Source organism: Rhinolophus ferrumequinum, chromosome 3 (genome assembly GCF_004115265.2).
Source record: "Rhinolophus ferrumequinum isolate MPI-CBG mRhiFer1 chromosome 3, mRhiFer1_v1.p, whole genome shotgun sequence".
NCBI lineage: Eukaryota > Metazoa > Chordata > Mammalia > Chiroptera > Rhinolophidae > Rhinolophus > Rhinolophus ferrumequinum.
In genome coordinates, this window is record NC_046286.1 from 21,935,214 (window position 1) to 21,945,623 (window position 10,410).

General features: G+C 36.0%; 1 non-coding gene across 1 annotated transcript; it reads left to right on the forward strand.

Moving 5' to 3' along the window:
• Nucleotides 1-1,372: 1,372 nt before the first annotated feature.
• Nucleotides 1,373-1,535, forward strand: LOC117020923 (U1 spliceosomal RNA). The gene has a single exon (XR_004422757.1). It is a non-coding gene; the product is annotated as a U1 spliceosomal RNA (small nuclear RNA).
• The last annotated feature ends 8,875 nt before the right edge of the window (nucleotides 1,536-10,410 follow it).

Sequence of the window (10,410 nt, forward strand, 5' to 3'; positions counted from 1 at the left end):
CTGTATCATTTGGTTTTATATCATATAAGCTCTGTTCACCCAACACCATGATGGCTCGGAGTTGATCATGCATTCCTTCAAGACACAACACTTCCTTGGTTTGCTTCCTACATCAGTAGTAGCTCTTGTCTCTTCAACCTCTGATTATTGAAGAATCAATGGTTCTGTTCTGTTTTTGAAAAGTATAGTTGGTGTACAATATTCTATTAGTTTCAGGTGTACAATAGAGTGACTTAAAATTGTGAATCTCACAATGTGATCACCTTATTATGTCTAGCAATCATCTGTCATCGTACAAACTTATCACCGTATTCTGTTCTTTGATCTTTCCTCTCCCTTTGATAATATCATTCAGTGTCGTAGCTATAACAATTTACACCCAGATTTTTGCATAACTAACTCCTTCACCTCTTTCAAGTCATTGTGAAAATGTCATTTTCTTAATAAGAGCTATCCTGACCACTCTACTTAAATATTGCATCCCATCAGCCCCAGCACCCCCAATCCCACTTACCTTGCTCTATTTTTCACTTTTTTCCTATGGCTCATATTCCTTTACAACACACTAAGTGTTACAAATACATTTTATTTGTTGCATATTCTCCATCTCCCTCCTCAGTTAGAATGTAAACTTCATAAGGCATGATATTTGTCCTGTTTAATTTCACTGATTTATTTCAATAGGCCAGACCAGAACCTGGCATGTGGAGATACTCAATATTTGTTTAGTAAACAAGCTAATTAATAAAGACCCTGGAATTCAAAGGCAAAAGACCGTGGCTTTCTAATAGTAAAATCCCTGTCAAAGATTCTAACTTCTAGGACAAGGTCACATGCTTATGTCTCATCTAATCAAAAGCCAGGGATATTGGCCAGGCTTGGATCACATGACCACTTCTGATATTGGGGTGACAAGGTTCATAATAACCAAACCAAGTACCTGGAATTGTGTTACTATGGAAGAAGGGAAGAATGATGCCCCGAAGAAGGGGGTGGGCAACAAAAGACCTGTATAAACTATAAATGTTAATAATCTCTAAGGTGGCTTGAATGAAATTTTTCTCCATAACGGCACTCCATATTGGCTCATGAAAAACTGATCCAATTAAATGATATCTCCCAAAAGAAAAAATGATAGATGAACACAGGAAATGAAGGTTTCTGTTGGTAACCGAAATATCGCTGAGTTATTTATTAATTATCCATGGCTCTTGTTAAATACCCTAGTCTCAGAAATGAGTCAATAATAATATTACCAGAAACATACAAAAAGGTATGACTTTAATGCATTACATATGTGTGTTGGTAATATACACCCAATACTGGCAGTAAACCAAGTGTGTCCCTTCAAAACTTAAAAAAAGATGTCCTCATGCTTACCTGGCAGGGGAGATACCATGATCACAAAGGTGGTTTTCCCAGGGGGAGGCTTATCCATTGCACTCCGGATGTGCTGACCCTACGATTTCCCCAAATATAGGAAACTCGACTGCATAATTTGTGGTAGTGGGGGACAGCATTCGCGCTGCGCCCCGCAAAAAAAAAAAAGATGTCTTCAAGGTTTTCTCCAGATTATGGTAAATAGTTTAAAATGACTGCTGATTTTTATGCATTCCTGCCTTATCACACCAAAATCTCCCATAATGTTTTAAAGTTAAAGAGGTTTATTAAAGTACTCTTGGCAATGATCATGCCATAGGAGGTGAAGAAATGTGAACACTGCATGTGTTTATATATTGCCAGCACTGGGATAAAAAAGCTGAAGTCATTACTGACTGCAGATCTCTAAACTTTATCTCATTAATTTAGATGAATCAGTGAGATAATAAGAAATAGTTCCTAGCTTCCAAGGAGTAAGACTTAAAAATAAATAGACCAATTGAAAAGAAGATTTTTAAAAGCCTGATATTTCAATGATTATTTCACCATGGGATAAAGAGATCATGAGAAAGTGAATGATGCATATGGATGGAGTACACTCTTGAATAAAGTCAGTGGATAAATATTGTACTCTCTAACAGCTGCCTCCCTATTTTCTTTCAGTTTTGCTGAATTTTGCTTTGTTATTCAAGATACAGCAGCTGAACAAATTAAAAAATAGATTCCCAATCTAACAAATTAGTGTTAACTTGAATGAGCCAAGTAGGATTAAGCTTCCTATTCTAAAATATCAACCTAAGAGGAGATGGGCCAGGGAGGACGAGCCCCGGATGTTGATATCAGAAGTGGGATGAAAAGATTAAACCAGGGGCCAGCAAACTTTTTCTGTAAAGAGCAAGAGAGTAAGTATTTCAGACTTTGCAGGCCATCCAATTTCTGTCTCAGCCACCTAATTCTGTGTAGTGGGAAATCAGCCACGGATGCGATATAAATGAAGGGGTAGGATGTTTCAATAAAACATTACTTATAGGTTTCATATTATAAAATATTATTATTCTTTTGATAGCTTTCCAACCATGTAAACATTTTAGAAACACTTTTAGCTCACAGGCGATAAGAGAGTAGGCAGCAGGCTGAAAGTGTCCCACAGGCTGTAGATTGCCAGCCCCTGGATTAACCCATGGATGGTCTCAGACTGAAAATGGTTGCACATCCTATGTGTTTGGCTGACTCTCTTCACTTGAAAGGATGATTAGGAGTTTCCTATAGACAATTATTTGTCCAAAATGAGTCACTAGTTTCCCAGGCCTACCCAGTTGTGTCCTTTCCGAAGAAAAAGGTCGTGTAAGCAAGATGGGAGATTGGAGGAAACAGGCAGTTGGTGCTACTCTTGCTACTCATCCCTTCCATCCATAATGCAGTCTTTGTGTGGAATCCAGGTATCTGAGTGCGTATTTTGATGGGTGTATGGGAGCCTTTGAAAACCCTTTAATCCTCAGGCTTACTCAGAACACAGAAAAATCGGTAAGAGCCCGTTTCTGATTATTAGTATGATTAAATCATGTAATTCTTTGCTTTTAAATACAGGAAACATGTTATACAGAAAAACTAAATAAAAAAATGTAAACAGTGGCTATCTTTGACTATTGGGATTTTGGTTTTGTTTCTTTTTTTTTGTTTCTTTGTTTTTGCTGACCTTCATTTTTATTTTTTTATGCAATCAATATATATTGCCTAGTAATAAAGAACACATTAAAATTTACGAAGATAATCAACCAGATTTGTTATATTCCTAATATACCCCTTTTTTCCCCCCAAAAGTTAGACATTTTTCACCCATTTCTTACAAGGTGATGTTTTGGGCTTGAAAAAGGAAGAAGCACCCTTTGGAGAAAAGCAAAGCAAACTGCATTTTATTTTGACTTGTAAATGCAATCTGCACAAGTTAATTTCTCTCTATCTTAGTCTACATTGAAATTGATCTAAGCAAAAGACAAAAAGGCACTCTATTAAATTTTTTCAGAGGTATTGTTTCAGGTATTTAATATCCTTTTCTTAAGTGTCAAATATGTGCAAAGTAGTTATCTAGGCATCATGAAAGAGATAAGGATAAATAAGACACGGCCTCTGTTGTGAAGGGCCTTTTCAGTGTTATGAATCATGACTGATTAATTAGGTAGCTCAAGAGAGTTTCACAGTGTTATTGTTTCTGAGCTGTGGAAAGTGAAACTACATGTAATTTCCTTCTCTTTAGAGAAGCAATCAATGAATAACAATTTTTATTTTTTCCATTGAATGAGAATTTTTGTTTTTAACTTTATTTAGTTATTTATATGGCCAATAAATTCAATGCTTGGAGTACAAAGCTGCATTTGGTGCTTTCTAATGTTTATAAACACTTTTCAGAAAAATAAGAGCAATAAGTATAGAGGTATACTTGACACTAACAGGAAGCTTCATTCCATTAAATGGTAAACTGGCTCTGGAAGGTGTATTTTACCTTTCAGTTTATTTGGTGTAACCTCTTTATTTTGCTAGATAAAATCTTGAGGCCCTGGGTGCTTTAACAGTTAACTTTAGGTTAGTGAGATAGAATGAGAACAAATATGTCAATTAAGAATATGTACTGTGAGTGATTATTAGATTGATAGGATTCCAGATTTTTTAAAATTTAATTTTATTATTTTTATTCCTCTAAAATATATATATATATATATATATATATATATATATATATATATATATATATATTTATTTAAAAATGCACTGTATATATAAACCAGACTTACAGTTTCAAAAGTGTAGATTCAACATATCTTTCCCTTTCTCCTTTAAAATATTATCTCAAAGCATCAAGGAGAACAAAGAACATAAATATGAATTCTGAATTTAAATGAAACTAAGAGATTTCTATAACCCTCTTATCACAATGTATAATGATTTAAGGCAGATGGGGAAAGATACATGATTTACCAACGGCCCTGCAGTTGCTGGGCTTAATGAGAAGCAAGGAAATCCACTCCACAAAACCACAGAAAGCCTCAGGAAGTAGATGTAACAGGTAATACAGAATGTGAGAGTGTGTAGGGAGCTAACTATGGCGGTATTGCTATGCTTTCAGGCTTCCACCCTAAACAAGCAAAGATCACTATCCCTCCTTAACCTCCCCCACATAGAAATCTTGATATAAAAAGGCAAGCACACAGGAGGGCAAAGAGCAAAGTTGTACTTGGCTTAGGTAAAGATGTGCATATGGAACAGTGAAAACCTCCTTCTGTCTTTCCTAAACAAGCTTTAAAACTTTCTGTGATGATACTGGAGGATCACTCTCTAGAAAATCAAGCAAAAGAATAAGGATTTGTAGATATTTACATTGGAAAGTTAGAGAAAAGCCAGGTGTTCACCCAGTCACCTTCCAGGGAAGCCTCATCCACTGACACAGATCTACTGACTAACTTTGGTGTCTCATTCTTCAGTGGAAGCAACACCATTTAACCAGGCAATTGAAAAAATTCCCCGACATCAGAGACAGCTACAAAATAAGTAAACAAAGCAAGTTCTTGGAATAAATGTAGGTCTAAGTAACTATAAGCAATGTCTTTGAGAAGTCAGAAAAAATATTGCAGCCATGAGGAAAAATACAATATAAAACAGAAACAACTACAAAAGAAAAACCTGTGAAAACTACAAATATGATATTCAAAATAAGGATTTGAGTATAGGCAATGGAAGATAAAATCAAGTAAACAAAAAAGTAGAACAAAAAAATAAGAAAGTAGAACAAAAGCAAAAGAGAAAGTTCTGAACAGAAGAAGCCCTATCATGGCTCCTGACTGCCAGCTCAAAGGATAAAAAGAATCTCCAAGTAGTTCTTGATCTGAGGAAAGAGGAGCTATTTTATCTCCCTATAGCTAACGCTGCCTCCTTTTCTCACTAGATGTACTGAGAACTTTCATTTTGTTCACTCTGGCATGCATGAATTATGTAAGACAATCATAAAACCTGACAGTAGATTTTCTGCAAATCTACCATATTCAGGAGTTACTCTGGGATACCAATAATCATATATTTAGAACTTCCCCAAGAATAATTATAAGGTACCTGCTTAATAAATGCATATTTATAGAGGCCTATCAAAGTACAATATTTTCCCTTGTTCAAAAATGTCCACAAAATAAGACTTTTGCAACTTCAACAATTTTAATATTGAGTCCCAATCAGGCAACTATCTATATTAAATACAAGCAACCAAATATCTATAATGCTGAGGATTTTCTGTAAACTAGAATTGAGTAATTTTTTGTAACAAACCTAGCTCAATAAATACAAGGTTACAAATTTTCGTTTATGCTCGAATTAAGGTGCTGAGAAAATGTAATATTTTTAATGTATATGTAAACAACTCTTCCAAGCCCCACACATTGGGTAGTAAATATATAAATATATATTACAATATCAGTCATTAATTCAACCCAGTCTACAACTTAGTTAATACTAATAATTTACAAGGTAGCTTTTTTATAATGCTTAGCCATTGTAATTACTAAGATTTATCGAGTTTTACACCCCACATCATTGGCCCTGGTATCTCCACAAGATGCCTCCTGAGAAAAACAGTGTAGTGTTTACAACTTTATGGAGGAGGGGAGAACTAACAGTTCTATGGGCTTGTATATTCTGGCTCTGCATCACATTGGTTTTTTTTTAAAGATGGCCTCGCCAAGATATAGTGCATTCCATATGGTAATCTTATAATACAATGTGACATTGACTGTACCTATACCAAGAGGTAGTCCCTCTTCTTGAATCAGAATGGGCCTTTGAAATTGTCTCCACCAGTAGAATGGTTATGATACCATGTGACTTCCACAGCTAGTTGCTAGATCATAAAGACAAGGGGGTTTCTTTCTGGTTCTCACTGTCTCTGTCTTTCCATCTCTCTTTCTCTCTTGATGCTGTTCCACAGAACCTAACCACCATGTTAACCATCCATCATTTTATAAGGAAAATCAGGGCACTTACAAAGATCACATATAGATGTTCAAAATGACAGTCCAACTATATCTTTAGCTCACAAATAACGTCAATTGCTAGGCATTAGTTGTGAGCTAAAGGTATAGTTGGACTGTATAGTTGGACATAAAAAATCCAGACAATTGTGCCTCTGTGCCTTGTCTGAATTCCTAACCCTCAGGAACACTGAAGGATAAATGATTGTTGTTAAACCCTACAGTGTAATTCGTGATGTAGCAATAGAAAAAAACTGCATCCTCTCTTACTGTGTGAGCTTCTCTGAATGACATATGTGGTGAAGTCTGTGGGTTATCCAGAACACTGTTCAGATTTCTAACTTCCTCAGCCACACTTGGGCTCCTGTGGATATTGTTGATACCTTCTGGAGGTCTGGGAGTTCTGGCTGTGATTTCCATTTAGCCCTGACCTTAGTGAAAATCTCTGATATATTTTTCCAAGTACTTTTTATACTTTCTTTTTCGTATTGATCCTTAAAATACGCATGAGACGTTGCTATGACAGGTATTATTAATCCAACTTTAAAGATGATGAAATAAGTTGATAGAAATTACTGCATTATTTTGGAGACTCTAGTAGTAAGTGACATTGTAGGAAATTGATCCAGATCTTCTGACCTTGTATTAGTACTGCCTCATCTGTCGATAACTTGATATGCCAGTTAAAATACTGTATTGGGAAGTAGTAAAGACACTACCACTTGCCTTCATTTTTTTCACATATACAATTGTTGCAGAATCCAAGACCAGAAAGAACCCAAGCGGCACTCAGAGAGTTAGGAGAGTCAGCTATATTATGCTGGCGGGCTCAGGGGGATCCTTCCTAAAAGACTGAGCCCCTAGCAAGGTTTTGAGCAAGTTTTTATGGGTTGGGGACTTCCTTGAGTTGGGGAAGGGGTAGGTGTCGTCTGGTGATTGGCTCGGGGTGTGGGTTGGAGGGGGTTATGCGGAAGTGGGCTGGGGCTTAGGCTGGGGACCTCTCTCTCCACTCGGGCCACCACCTTAGGTCAGTTCCACGTGGCAGGGAACCATTTTAAGGTCAGTTTCCCCATCACAATTCTTATGTTAAAAAAAAAAAAAAATCAATTAATCTCTACCAATGAGAGTTTTACAACATAAGTGGTAAGAGAAAAAAGCCTTAAAAATGTGCCTAGCCTTGGACCCGGAATTGGTACTTCTAGGAGTTTATTTGAAAAAAGAAAATTAATTAGTGCATGAAAATATAGCTATGAGAACGTTTTGGGGCTAAAACATTAAAATTTGAATATTAGTTTGATAGTTAAATTATGATCCAATTCAGTCTCTATGCAGAAATGGAAAATTATTGACAAATATTTTTGACAAACATTAATATGTAAAAATGAAGATGTTATAAAACATTGTATACTGTATTATACCAATCTTTTTATATGCCTATATCTATGTCTGCATACACAAAGTCTTGAGGCTTGTGTACTAAAATATTAGCGAATGTTTTATCTGATGTTCAGATTTGGGTGTCCAAACTTAGTGCATATCTCTGCTGTCTTTACTACTGATCTTGACATTACCATAAAATAAAACGAGAAACAAATTATAATGGATAAATCTAATGCTTTTTTTTTTTTTTGGTTAAAAATGTGCCATGAAGTCCTAGCCTACTCTATATCATGTATCATAGTTGTATTTGAAGTTGCATTTTTACTCCATTTCCTTAGAGCTAGAGTAAACAGCCTCCCTGAGCTCAACTGCTGTGTGATTTTTTCTAATTCCTTGCTTTATCAGTTCAAATGAGACGTGTCCCAGGGCTTCAAATAATAGATCACAAACGAATATAATGAAAGTTATTTTTAAAGTCTATCTTTTATTTTAAATGTGGGATTTAAGGATAAGTCAAATGATTTTAAAGATTTTGACCTTTCACCACATAACTCCCAAGAATAGATGTAACTGCTCTGTCCAGTTTTTCAAATTCAGTATCTTTTTTTCTTCATAATATACTCATGATTTAAAAGGTCTTTCTGGCCAAATTTCACTTGAAAATAATTCTATTTTTATTTTGGAGGGGACAACATGAGGCTTCTTTTGAATTTTAGCTTTCTTTTCTAAACTCTCACCACCCCACTCTATCATTTTCACTCCTAGTTATCTTTTGTACGTATGTGTGTGCCTTTTAAATCAGGCTCATCAGTCACAATATTCCTATTTTTCTGTTGGGTATGTTTTTTCCACTAAGACCATTTTTCTTATTTTTATCTTTTTGAAAGTCTCTTATCTTGACTATTTTCCCTCTTGCAACCTCAGTTTATGGGCTAATGCATAATTTCTCAGGAATTTTAGAAATTTGTGTCTAAAGTCAGGCTTAGGTTTAGACTTTGTAAAAAGCAATATTAAGCAAATAAAGAAAAATAAATAGAAATGGATTATTTCAAGGAGAGGGCAAAAACTAAGCTGAAGTAAATGTCCTTAATTGCCTAAGAGCCATAGGTGATGTTTTCCTAATTTGGTTTAGCTCATATGTTAATGAGTGGGGACAGCAACAGAGTGACTCCTAAGAAGGAAAACAATCAGAGGCTTTGGATTCCTGGGAGTAGCTTGATGCTTGAATAGTTTAAGGTTTTCAGGAGAAAATGCAAATTAGAATGGTTTGACAGCTGATTCTGGTGAGGGTGTCAAATGGGACGTTCTGGAATATCAAAGCTTGCAGCATGCTAGAGCTTACCCAAGTACAAAGTCATCTGTGTATGGGAAAAAAAACAAGGAAATATTTGCAAAAATGCCAAATTAATTCAAGTCATCAGTCTGTACCTGGGTGATTCATACCTTTCAATCAAACTATATTTTTTATATAATCTAGTGATTGTTGTTAAATATATTATTTATGCAACTGAGTGATGATGATTTAACTGTGACTTCCAACTCACTAAAACACCGTTGATCTAAAGCTAAGTTTATTAGCCATATTTCCATCAAGGAGAAAAACCACCTTAACAGATTCTTAGAAGTTTCTCAAGAGTGGGAGGCAAGGAGAATAGTTATAAGGTATTAAGGGCTTGGCTAGCACATTTAAAGGTCAGTTTACAAGGCAAGAACTTCTCAAGATTTAGCAGATTTTATCACATAATAGCTTTGCACTTATGGGCACAAGGAGGCAAGGGCTTGAAGTCAGTTTTGATGATTAAACTGTTACTCTTGATAAGTAAGCATTTTTAGTTACTTCACAGACTTATCATCCAAGAGCAAATATTCCCTGGAGAAAGTAGCTAAATAATTTTGGCTTAACCTTGCCATTCTTGAGCATAGGGACAGGAAAGCATGGCCTGGTCTCAATAAAATGTAACATGGGTTGTGGGGGGGTGGGTGGGATTATGTTGGTTTAAATTTTCACTTGCATTCTTGAGGTGGAGAAATGGTCTACACCAGTAGTTCTCAAGCTGGGACTCATCTATGAAACTCTAAAGTATGAGTGTAAAGACCACTCCTCTGAAGATTATAATTCAGTAACTCTATGTATGCTTAACAATCTTCTTAATTTGGTTGAACTACTGGAGATGAGAACATCCTGAGACAGCAGATACCTTAGGTATGGCCTGATGTCTTCATCGCTTTGTGCTGTGATAAGAGAATACCATAGACTGGGTGGTTTATAAACAACAGAACTTTATAGATCACAATTACAGAGGCTGGAGAGTCCAAGGTCAAGGCACCAGCAGATTTGGTGTCTGGTGAGAGTCCATTTCCTCGTTCACAGGTGGCCAAATTTTTGCTGTGTCCTTCCATGGCACAACGGATAAAGAAGCTTTCTGGGATTTCACAAAGGCACTGATCCTATTCATGAGGACTCCACCTTCATGATCTAATCACCCTCCCAAACCCCACCTCTAAATATCATCACATCAGGCATTAGGATTTTACATAGGAATTTTGGGGGACACATTCAGTCTGTAGTACCTGGTGTCAGCTGAGTCACTTGCTGACATGGAGACAAAACAATCTCTATGGGCTGTGCTGCCATGGGCAA